This window comes from Physeter macrocephalus, chromosome 7 (genome assembly GCF_002837175.3).
Source record: "Physeter macrocephalus isolate SW-GA chromosome 7, ASM283717v5, whole genome shotgun sequence".
NCBI lineage: Eukaryota > Metazoa > Chordata > Mammalia > Artiodactyla > Physeteridae > Physeter > Physeter macrocephalus.
The window spans coordinates 75,650,178-75,663,699 of NC_041220.1; positions in this window are offsets into that span (position 1 = coordinate 75,650,178).

Genomic DNA, 13,522 nt, shown 5'->3' on the forward strand with positions numbered 1-13,522 from the left:
TGGATTGTATACAATATTCTTACTGTAAATTAAGCTGGAGAAAGAAAATGTTATTAAGAAAAACATAAGGAAGAGAAACTACATTTACAGTACATATATGCATTCACTGGAAAAAACTCACATATAAGTGGACCTGTGCAGTTTAAACTCATGTTGTTCAAGGGTGAACGGTAATATGATTTTTATTTATGTATTTGTAACTTCTCCATGTTTATTGCCACTGTTCCAAGACCGAGGTATACTAGTTCAGCAGTAGTCCAAATCCACAATTTTCATATTGACTGATTTATCTTATTGTATTAATGAGAATTATGATATAGACAGACTCTTACATTTGATAATATTTTTGCTTTTAAATATCAATAAGTAACTAGAGGGACTTTCCTGCCGGTCCAGTGGTTAAGACACCATGATTCCAATGCAAGGGGCACGGGTTCAGTCCCTGGTTAGGGAACTAAGATCCCACATGCTGCATGGTGTGGCCAAAAAAAAAAAAAAAAAAAAAAAACTAGAGAACACACCAACCAATATCAAATTAATAATAATAATTAAAAAAACTTTGTCTTTTAGAATGATGTCTTAAATTTTAGGCTAAAATACAAAATCAAATATTAGACTAAAACAAATTGAGCAAGAGTTATACATCCTATAATAAAAAATTCTATCCCTAAGAAAGTGGTTCTAAACCTTGGCTGTACATTTGAATCACCTAGAGAGTATTAAAAAGTCCTGATGTCTTGGTGCTACAACATACCAATCTGAATCAGACTCTCTGGGCTTTGGAATCCAACATTAGTATTATCAGAAGTTCCCAGGTGATTCTGTAACTGAAAGTAGGGTCCGACTCCTCGTCGCTCAAAAGCCATTAAAGAGGGAAGATTGGTGGGAAGGAAAGTTTGCTTTATTTCAGTTTTGCCAGCATCTGGAGGTGGGGGAGGGGGAGAGCAGACTCGTGTCCAAAGGCTGACTCCCCTCCACTGACTCCCCTCCACTGACAACCACACTCAGCTCTGGCAGTCATCTTGAAATTGGTCATGCAGTGGTCTGATCAGCAACTTCTTGATTGTTTTAAGTACAGTTAACCTTCAGTTCCAGGGTCGGTTTGTTCCCATTTCTTTGGGGCCAGCTCTCAGAATTGTGGCAGCTTATGTCATGGCTACCGTCTGGTCATCATGCAGTTAACTTCTTCCACCTGGTGGGAGTTTCAGTATCTATAAGACAGCTCACAGGATACGGCTCAGAATATTATCTATAGCCCTTAGGAAGGGACTAAAAGTCCTTGACTTTGCTTAATGACTAAACTATTATTGTTTTGTCCTGTTTGACTGCTTTTCTTTGCTTCTGCATTTTCTCACTTCTCTGATTAAAATTATTCTTTGGCTAAAGTTTTTCCACAGACAAAAGGCAGGCTGAGGACATTGGAGCAAGGGCCATAGTGTCCTGCAATTCTAATGTGCAGTCATGGTGGGGAAACCCTGACATAAGAGACTCACCCAGGTGGGAACAGGTGGGAACAGGCCCATGTTTTCCATCCTGTGGGCCTAGTGACTGGCCACCACAATCACATCCCCATGATGTGCCACCTGGCTCATTGATACTGTAATGCCATTAACTTTTGCTTCCCCATGACAATGGTATGAAAAAGTTCTTCCTCTCTTACTTGATATTCATCTCAAAACTATCTCCTTTCCCTGTAGAGGATCTCCTTTTTAAAACTTTACATGAAATCTCTTTGTCCTGTCTGATGGACCTTTCTGAATTAGTTCTTAAACAGAGCTAATGTTCAACATCTGAGTACAATGATTATGCACTCTATTTCTCTTGGATTTCCTTTGAAGGCTTACCACTTAGATATTCCCAATGCAAAGTGGAATATTTCTAATGATCTTTGGTGATTATTTGAATAGATATTATTTTATGTAAGACTGAAGAAAAAACACTTTTTCATATTGTGTAATGAGATAATATCTCATACAGATTAGTATAAAGCCTTATTGCATATTTTTATTAGTTATCTGGAAGACAAAGTGAATGTAATCTCAATAAGATTAATAAATGAATTATGAGACATTATAATGTGTAATGAGGACCAGTAATATCAAAGAGATATAAAATTTAATAAATTAACATGATTGAATTCTTAAATTAGGATTCTTCATCAAAGGTCTTAAAATAAGAACAGAATGTTACAACAAAATAAACTCTTTCGTTAAATGTTTAGTTAGAGGTAGAAACACTAAAAGATCTGTTTTAAATATGCATGTTGATTTAATGGAAAAACAAGGATTGCAAGGACAATGAACCCAATTTTTGTTCTACATTAAAAGCAAAACACTTTTTTGAGACCAACACTTGGTAAAAGCTTTTGAATTTAATTATCAGTAAGGCTATAATGAGAATAATTTATTCCATTCTGGGTACCTCAATAAAAGAAATATTCAGATGAACAAAGGACACTATATTATGAGAAGATGGTAAAACAGGTCATACATCACCGTACAATCTAATCTATACATCTGTTTATAGCATAAAAACTACTTGCATAGAACAAGTTAATTCAACATGGTTAATGTAAAAGCAAGTTGGTTTCAGTCAAGATTATCAGGTATCCAGATAAAGAAAATTAAAATAAAATAAAGCCTTTCCAAATTTGATGTCAGACATGAAAGGAAGTTAGGATCTTTTAAATACTATTACTCCTCTGAAAAATATATTTTCAAAATGTCAGAATGTCAGAATGTTTATAAGTCATATGTCATAGAATTTATACAAAGAGAGAAAAGTAGGAAGGTGTCCGATGACCTGACTCAAGACATTCCAAAATGACTCTCCAAAGACTTTCTAAAATCCAAAAATGGTTACCCAATAGAAAGTAGCCCTGGTTGTTATTCTGACTTCACCTCCTGCCCTTTCCTATCTATTTACCCCTTTCCAGCCACACTGGTCACCTCAAACTCCACTAACCTGATTTTGGCTATGCCTTCATACTTTTTCTCTTGTCTGGAACATCTAGATATCAGCATTGCTGGCTTTTAAACTCAAAGCCTTCTCTGACAAGCCCTCTGAAATAGCCACCTCTCCCCACACCCCCATCACCATCAACACGCTGACCCTGCTTTATTTTTCTTCAAAGAATTTAAGTGATATTATTACATATTTGGTACTTATTCACACCAATCTCCCCACTAGAATGTAAACTCTATAAAGGCAAAGACTTTGGTCTGTTTTTTATTCACTTATTTTCCTCAACACTTTATTGAACTAGAATTTGCATACCATAAGATACACCTATTTATGTGTAAAATTCAATCATTTTTAGTAAATGTACAAAGTAGTACATACATCACCACAATTCAGATGTAGAATACATCTTTCTCCCAAATAAAATTTCTTGTTTCACTGCAGTCAATCTGGTTCTCACTTCCAGTCCCAGGCAATCATTTATCTGCTTTCTATATGTATAAATTTACTTTTCTGGAGAGTTCATATAAATGGAATCATATATTAATATGCAATGTTTTGCAATTTTGTCTGTTTTATAAAATGCTGTACCCTACTTAAAACAAGGCCTGGCACATAAATGACCCTAAATAAATATTTGTTGTCTAAATATAAGAATGAATCAATTCAGATTGGGCTAAAATTCATAAAGCTTCAAATTTACATCTAGTTCAGTTGTAAATTATCTAGATTAGCCATTTTAATAGCTAAAATTTGATTTTTTTAAATAAAGGGAATGATGGAATAAGACAAGGGAGGAAAGAGCAAGCCATAATTTAGAGTAATAAGAAGTACTGCATGGTGGGATAAATTTATGAATCTTAAATATCCATTAAAATATTGAGTTGGCCAAAAAAGTTTGTTTGGATTTTTCCATAACATCTTACAGAAAACCCTGAATGTACTTTTTGGCCAACCCAGTATGTAGATTCAAGAAATTTTAAGGATATCAATGAATAATTTTTGACTAAAAATCTGAGACTGCATAGCATTTGATTATTGTAGCAATAGGAAATGCTAAGGCCTCCAGCTATAAAAATGAATATTCCTTTGTTTACCTAGATAATACATAGCATAGATAAATAATTTATATGCTTCTGCTGATAAATACCTCAAAAACATCAGCATGTCTTTATAATAAGGCAATTCAAAGATCAGTAGTTTATTTTGGTCGTTTTATGTCATTTACCATAGTTATAAACTGTAATTTTAAATGGTATTATGTTCAGGGTGGCTAAAACAATCCTTTAAGCTCTATTTTGAATCTTTCTCGACTAAATATGGCTCAAAAATAATCTTTTGTGTCCATGGAAGTGTCAAAATTTAGTTCACACATTGGAGAATTTTTTAAAAATGAAACTACATTCAGAACAAGACCGGTCACTCTGATGTTATTTTTAATACCTCCTGAACAATATTTTAGTTTCAAATTGTCAAGCTGTTTCTCTGCTTTTACCTTTTTTCATGAAGTCCATGGCCAAACAATCGGCCCATGGCTTTGGAGAGCCTGAGTTTAAATTTAGGTAAGCAGTTCATTGTCATTTTCAGTAATCCCTTATATCACTTGAGAGATTAACAAACACAATTTTTCAAATTTCTGACACTTTCTTTTTTTTTCCAAGAAGCTTGCTTATGAGGAGAGCCATCAGGTGAAAAAAGCTCATTTATTTTTACTACTAAGAATTCTAGTTATTTGATTGTGTTAGATGTTTTGCTGTGTTATTTTATTTGAAAATATTTCTGCTTACAGGCAGTAAATTACTGTTATCCGTGAAGTTTTTAATAGGATTTTTAAAGAGTCGATTTCAGGGAAAACAGTTGAATGGTAAAGGGAGAAAAACAATGGACAGGCATGTTGACCAGTTAAGAGCTACAGTTTAACTTGCTTCTTTTAATATTGGTCAGACCACGTAACTGCATTAAGTTTTGTTGATTTTGTCCCCATTTTCTCTAGCTGTAATATAGAGAATGCATTAAAAATTGAATGTCATAATTAATAGAGGAAGGTAACCATCATAATTACAAGAAGAGACCTGTTAGTAGGAGCATTATTAAAAGACAGAGACTAGAATTTATTATCTACTAAGCTCCATGTACTCTTATGACATTTTAATAAACGCTATTTTATTCAGATAATAATCTTGTGAATAAGTGTGATTTCTATATAAGCTATGAAGAAAGAAAACAACTGATAGGTAAATTTACTGACATGGATAAACCAGTAAGTAGGAACTTTTTCAATATTATTGATACTTTCAGAGAATGAGCTTTTGGTTTTGTTTTCTTCATGAAATTGCTATTTTTAATTTGATGATATCTATCTTTATTCTTTCTCTCCTTTTACTTAATTTGCATTAAATTTGCTTTTTATTTTTCTAATTACTTAAGGTAAAAGTGTAGATCATTGATTTTAAACCAGGGATTGAAATACTAAGGTCTTCAGGACAAATTTGAGTCATGCCTTTTTCTCCTATGACCTTTGAGATAAGAATGGATTGTATATTTTTAAAGAATTTTTAAAAACACATAAACAAACAAACAAGTAAACAAAGGAGAATATGTGACAGAGATTATAGGTGGACCACAAAGCCTAAAATATTTACTATCAGACCCTCTACAGAAAAAAAGTGCCAATCTCTGGTTTAGATCACTTACATTTTATGTAATTATCATATTGCTGATATGAAATCTACTGTCTTTCTATTTGTTTTTTATGCATCTCAGATACACTTAGTTATTTTTATCCTCTTTCCCTGCCATCTTTTGGACTGAGTATTTTTATGCTTCCATTTTATCTTCATAAACTATAGCTATAACACTTGGGTTTAATTTTTAGTTATTACCCTAAGGTTAATAACACATATATTTATTTATCACATTTCCCTTCCAAATAATACTGCACACACACAAATAAATTTTTACAAATTTTTACAAAAATTTTACAAAAGTTCACCCCTCCTGTCCTTTGCCTATTGTGGTGATATATTGCATTTCATCATACTAGGAAAGACACAATAAATTGTCATTATTTTTGCTTTAAACTATCAGTTAATTTTAAAATAGGTTAAAAATAAAAAGTATTTTATGTTTGCCTATAAACTTACCAATTCTCTCACTCTTCACTCATTTGTATAGATACAAATTTCCATCTGGTATCATTTCTCTTATTCCTGAAGAACTTTCTTTAACATTTATTTCCTTTAGTAAAGGTCTGACTTCAATTAATTCTCTCAACGATTTTGTCCAAACTCTCTTTGTGTTCTTCATTTTTGTAATATTTTTACTAGCCAATATTTCTAGCTGACATTTATTTCTCTGCATTATTTTTAAAATGTTCCTTGGTGTTCTGAAGTGCATAATTTCAGAGGAGGAATTTGCTGTAATTCTTAGTTTCTTGGCACAAAAACTGTTCTTACAGTGGAGGATTTTAAATTTTCTCTGTATCAAAGCTTTTTAACAATTTTATTATAATGCAACTAATTGTAATTGTTTTGTATTGCTTTTACTTTGGTTTCATTGAATTTTGTGTGTCTGTGGATTTATAGTTATTATATTTGGACAAATATTTTTTACCTCCGATTTTTTTTCTATTCACCTGTGTTCTGTTCTTCTGGGGCTGCTTGGTACTTTTTCAGATGTCATTGAGTCACTACTCACTTTATTTTCAGTCTTTACTCTCTCTGTGCTTCATTTTGGAATGTTTCAAAAAGTACAACTTCACTTAAGTTAACTTCACAAAGTCAAGTTCACTGATTTCTTCTTCTTCAGTATCTAATCTAATATTAAATACTGCCAGTGTACGTTTTATTTCAGATTTTTTTCATTAAATGTTTCATAGTTTTTTCTAAATTCAGTCTATTTTAACCATTTTTAACTGAAATAGAGTTAATTTACAATGTTGTGTTAGTTTCAGGTGTACAGCAAAGTGATTCAGTTATATATATTCTTTTTTAGAATCTTTTCCATTATAGGTTATCACAAGATATTGAAATAATTTCCTGTACTATATAGTAGGTCCTTGTTATTTAAATATTTTATATATAGTAGTGTGTATATGTTAATCCCAAACTCCTAATTTATCTCTCCCCACCCCCACCTGCTATCCCATTTGGTAACCATAAATGTTTTCTATGTCTGTGAGTCTGTCTATTTTGTAAATAAGCTCATTTGTATCATTTTTTTAGATTCCACATATAAGTGATATCATATGATCTAAGTTCAGTCTTTATTTCTGAAATAATTTTCATCTTTGTAATTCATTACTGAGATTTGTCAGTTTTCATTCTGTATCCACTTATTGATAATTGTAACATTTCAAAGATTTTTAGGTCAATTTAGATTAATACCTGTATTTTTATTTCTTTTATTTTGTTTACTTTTCATAATGTGTATCTTACAGATTTCTGAAGGAAATTGTCTCTATATTTGTTTTACTTTTTATTTGAATATTTAAAATTTTTAAATTTATTTTCCTTTCAAATGTTTCATCTCTTTTAAACATTTCTTTAATCATACTTTAAAATTTTAGGTCACATATTCCATTTGCTTTTTGAATATGGATTATTCTTCTTGCTGCTTAGAATATCAATATGTTCAGTTTTTTATTCTTTAAAAAAAATATTTATAGAGATTTATATGTTGTGCCTTTTAAGGTCCTATGGTCAAACTACAGGCATACCTTGGAGATATTGCATGTTTGTTCTCAAACCACTGCAATAGAGAATACTGAATAAAGTGAGTCACATAAATATTTTGGTTTCCCAGTGCATAAAAAAGTTACGTTTACACAATAAAGTAGTCTAGTAAGTGTGCAATAGCATTATGTCTGAAAAAACAATGTACATAACTTAATTAAAAAATACATTGTTGCTAAAAAGTGCTATCCATCATCTGAGCCTTCAGCAAGTCATAATCTTTTTGCTGGTTCATGGTCTTGCTTCAATGTTGATGGCTACTGACTGGTCAGGGTTGCTCAAGGTTAGGGTGGCTGTGGCAATTTCTTAAAATAAGGCAACTATAAAATTTGCCTCAATTATCTCTTCCTTTCATGAACAATTTCTCTGTAGCTTGCAATGCTGTTTGATAACAATTTACCCACAGCAGAACTTCTTTCAAGCCCTGCTGCTGTTTTATCAACTAAGTTTATGGATGTGGCTTTTAGCACCCCCAAATAATTACAATAGTAACATCAAAAATCACTGATCACAGATCACCATCACAAATATAATAATACTAATAAAAAGTTGAAATAGTGTGAGAATTACCAAAATGTGACATAGAGCAAATACTGTTGGAAAAATGGTGCTGATAGACTTGCTTGCTGCAGGGTTGCCACAAACCTTCAATTTGTAAAAACCACAATATCTGCAAAGTGCAATAAAGTGAAGCACAATAAAGTAAGGTATGCCTCTACATGGCTTCTGTGGGTTACTAAGGAGATTTCTGAAGGAAATTGTCTCTATAGGATAATCTTTGTTAGTCTCTAATGGGTTAATTTTTGTTAATTTAAACCCATTGATTTGATTGAAACTTTCTCAGAAATACACAGCATCACCAATTTTCTACCCATTACTTCTCCATGTCTGAGTTTTTAATTATCATTCTTTATTGTTGGCATTTTATTCCTAAATAGTTTGTTCAAAGGTCCCAATATTCTTGATGAGTTTTATCTCAGGAAGTTGTACACCTTGCTCAAACAGTTTTCAGCTTGAAAACCATCATGGTCCTGATAGAGCAACTTCTTTACACATACGTTGTTTGGGTAGAATCCACCATTTAAAAGTTGTTTTGTTATGCTTTTCTTTCCTTCTTTCTTTTTGCCTCCATTTTGTTTCATTTTAAGTTATTCATTTTCTTTCACTTAGTGTATTTTTCCAGCTTGAAAATGCTATTTATTGGCTTTATATTTGAATGATGATGTGTTGGACACTTTCTCTCCCTCAAAACTTGTCTTCAAAGTTTGAATAATTCTGTTCTATCAACAGTATTTTATACATACTTGCTTTCAAATTTTCCTGAAATTCATGTCACTTTAAATTTGTGTATTCATGTCTTCCTTTATGCTGTGGTGGAATTACATAATTTTGATTTAAAAACCTCTATTGTGCATGTGCTACTATTTTAAATATGAAACATTATTTATTAAATATGATGATTGCTTTTGAAAGTGATCTTTTGAGAACAACTCCTCTCAAATTTGATTAAACAACTTACTGTGCAAATAGTATCAAGAATTCTCAGCGGCAAGTGGTAAGTTATTATAAAACAGATATCACAAGCTAAGACAGCAATCATATTTAAATCTGTACTCTTGGGTTGAATTGAAGAAGGAAGACTCAGATACAATTTACTCTTAAGATCCAAAGGATGTGGGAGAAAATCTGTTTAGTTAGTAATATTTGACAGGCTTTGCCTAGAACTTTTCCATTTCTGTACACAGGTTATTTACCTTCATTATCCTCTTTTTCACTTGTAGCCTTTTAAATCCTTTTTGTGCCTTTTCAAAATTACATGGAATCTTTTCTTCCTCTCCTAGATCCTTTGAGAACATGTTAAATGGTTAATATTTTAATTAGCAATAAAATGTTGAGAAAAATCCAACCGGATAATTACTTACCAAATACTTACTGAAAAAAATACTACCAGTTATTATCATTATGGACAATCCTTGTGCTAGGAACTTGACATACTTTATTTTATTAAACTTTACATAACTCCTACAGCTATTAATATCTCCAATCTAAGAAGGAGAAACCTGGCTCAGGTAATGAAGTAGCTTACAAAGTCTCTTACATCTAATGGACAGCTAACTTTGTATTCAAAATCAAATTTACCTGGTTGCAAATATTATGCTCTTTTCATTATGCAATGTTATCTTCCAAAGAGGAACAGGACATGTTTTTTTTTCTGCAAAGAGATTTCAGTCAATTAGAGCATTACCAAAGCAATAGAAAGGATTATGACAATTTTAAAATGTATAAAGTCATAACTTACTAGTCTTAAGCACTTCGCCTGTCAGTGTGTTGACCCTTGATTCTGACCCTCGGCTTTCCACATTCTATAGCTGAAACGCTTAACAAACATTTCATACTTATGATTTTTTTTTTTTTTTTTCGGTGCGCAGGCCTCTCACTGTTGCCTCTCCCATTGCGGAGCACAGGCTCCGGACGCGTAGGTTCAGCGGCCATGGCTCACGGGCCCAGCCGCTCCACGGCATGTGGGATCTTCCCGGACCGGGGCACGAACCCGTGTCCCCTGCATTGGCAGGCGGACTCTCAACCACTGCGCCACCAGGGAAGCCCCTGACTTATTTTTGATGTTTGCTCCTCTTTAGAGCATCCTATAATTTTCCTGAGGGTGCTTCCTTTATAATACTTATAAATTATAACACGAATAACACATAAAATATACAATTGAATAAGTTTCTTTAGCAGTTCAGATATTGATTGATAAAAAAATTGCATCATTTTTCACAGGACAAGTGAAGCAATATAATGGAGAGTTTTCTGGTGAAAAATATTTTATTTTATGTTTCATTTTTAAATACTTAAATCACTGCTATGGAGTCATTGGGGGTTTAGTGAAAAACATCACCAGGGAGTCAAAAAATTTTTAAGCAAGGGAGTGACTTGATGGATTTGAATTAGAAGGATTGGTGGAGAGAAGGAGGGATTGGATGGAGGGAAGGCTGTAGGCAGAGGAGATATCCTAGCAGCAAATGTTCTGGAGAGAAATTAAGAATGCCCAAGGTAAAAATTTGGTGAGGATTTAAAAGAGGAGGCACATGTGATAAATGGTAAGAGGGTAGAAATGACAACATTTGGTGATAAATTAGATCAGAAGTTCTCAAGTCCTGTGCGTGTGTGTGTGTGTTTCATGAATTTGTTGAATTAAAACTGGTTAAGAAGCAAGTAAAAATTGTACAATTCACATAATGTGCAGCTAACTTAAAAAAAAATTTTGCAGCCTTCAAAAAATGAAGCTACTCACAGGGGTGCCAGCATCCTATTTAACAGATGCCTCTGAGATGTGATGGGGAGGACAGTTTGAGAACAGCTTGATCACATCTAGTGGGAGATGGAAAGCCACATATCCAAGATGATTCTGTACTTTCCCACTTCAGTGCCCAGACTACATGGCTAACATCTACCAATATAAGACGAATAGAGGAGAAATAAGTTGGTGGGGGTGGAGATTGAGTTTCTACTCCTAGAATTAGCAACTTGAATAGTTAATGGATATATGAATAAAAGAGCCAATTCATATAGAACCCTTCCAGCTGTTAGATTTGTATTATTTTCTTCTGACCAGCAGGATGCTCTCTTCTACATAATATAAGAGGCTTCTGAGAAGATGATACTTTAAAATCTTTGTGACTCTTTCCTAAGCCCTTTATCACTGGGTTTGTAAACCTACTTTATAATGTCATTTTCTTTTGGAGATATTTACTATTTGTCAATTACATCAGATATGATTCTTCCATGTTGCTTCTTCAGCAGTATAATGCCATAATTGTTCAATTAAAATTGCAAATTGCCTAACTTTCCTGATAATTTTTAAAATAATCTTCTTTTTCCCATATAGTGTGTTGAAGTAATCCCTCTTGCGGGTGTAAGGAACAAGTAGTTTTCTCTCTGGAACTTCAGAAAATTTGGAAATGTGCATCAAGGAATATTTTCAAGTATTTTTCTAAAACTGCTTAAAAATGATGCCTCAGGTTATTCTTTTCACTAAGACTGAGTTCTGCCTTAATATGAATTTCTAAAATACATAGTAAAGGCAATGGACAACAACAACTAGTGATGAAGGCTAAAAACCATTATGTGAGTTCTTGTCAACTTGATTAGCTCAGATTGACTTTCTTCTATGTGCACACTTACATTTTCTACATTACCAACCACTGGGATATTAAAAAATTCAGATTTTTAAAGCATAAAGAAAATGTAGAATAGGGAATGTAGATATTGAGTGTAAGGAAATGTGCTGTGAGAATTTTCATTATTGAAGAGAAGACAAAGAAAATACAACGTCTTCCTACTGAAGTTACATCAACCATGGTTCTCAGATTTCAAAGACACCTTAGAAACTTACCCGTCTCTGTCCATTTAAGAGGACAGAAAATTGAGATATAAGAAAATTTATGCTGAGAAATAATCCTTTTTAGCTACAATGTTTCACTTGCGGCAGTATTTCATCCTGCTTGGATGCACTGAAATCATACAGAACTGAGTCACACCCCAGCTCTGCTATTTACTTGGTGGTCGGACCAAGAACCTTATTACCCTGTTTCAAATTCATGCTTTGGAAATATTTTTTTCCTAAAAAGTAAGTGAAAAATGTACACAGAGCACCAATAAGTATAGTAAGACCTTGGTTTATGAGAGCTATAACTAGTATTACTGTTTATTTTCTTCAGGATTTGGGAAAGTTAGAAGTTAAAAGAAATCAGTTTTGAAGTAAGCTTGATAATTGGATCAAAGAATGACACACTTTTGCATATGATTGAATTGCCTAGATCTGGGTGATTTGGAAACTTTCAAGAATATAGATAAAGACAGTATTTGGTCTCTACATATTTTAAATTATAATCATTTTTTAAGTTTATTTGCTGCTCCTATTGACTAAAGCCTCCTTGATGACAGAGACTATGTTCTGGTCCTCTTTAGAAGGTAATGTTGTGTAGAGGCTCTAACATAGAATTTGCACATAACTAGCACCCCTCTCTCTCCAGTTCATTGATGGGGTGCCTTTCTCTTTGGATAGTAAACAAATCTACTACTAAGGAAGAATATGCTTTCAAACACATACATTGAAATTTTGGTTTCTCTTTATCAGCTCAGTATCCAATACAAAAATTCATTATATTTTCTGACTTTCTATATTGTACTATTTTGGAAGTAATTCAGCAAACTCTAATCACAGCCTTTACACATACTAACATGGATAGTGAGGGTATCTCTCCATCATAGAGGAGCTAAGTCACTTACTAATTCTCCTTCTTACACAGGAATCAGGAGCAGAGTGGGAGTGCTGGAGAGAAGACTGAATGGACCCTGGGATGTCTTCTATCTAAAATGAAACCAATTATGGAAACATTACAGCCATTTAAAAAAATTTTTTTAGGGTAAGTTTTTGTTTTTCAGAGGGTAAGAGACACAGCAGTAGCTATAGCTTTCATAAACACTGGAAAAATAGCACAGAACAGCAAAAATCAATAGTAATAGTTTATTCATAAGGTAAGCAGTATAATTAGTTGAGAGACACTTTCTGTATATCACAAATTTCATGTTCCACTGAGGACTGGCAGATTAATTGCACAGAAACTTTAGTCAGCAGATTCTCTTTCCATGAAAAGTTGTCAAAGAGGCAAACACTTCTTAAATATCCTCTTTTTGTCAATTACTTTTATTTTTTTTGTTTGTTTGGTTTTTTTTGTTTTTTTTTTTTTTGTGGTATGCGGGCCTCCCTCTGTTGCGGCCTCTCCCGTTGCGGAGCACAGGCTCCGGACGCGCAGGCTCAGCGG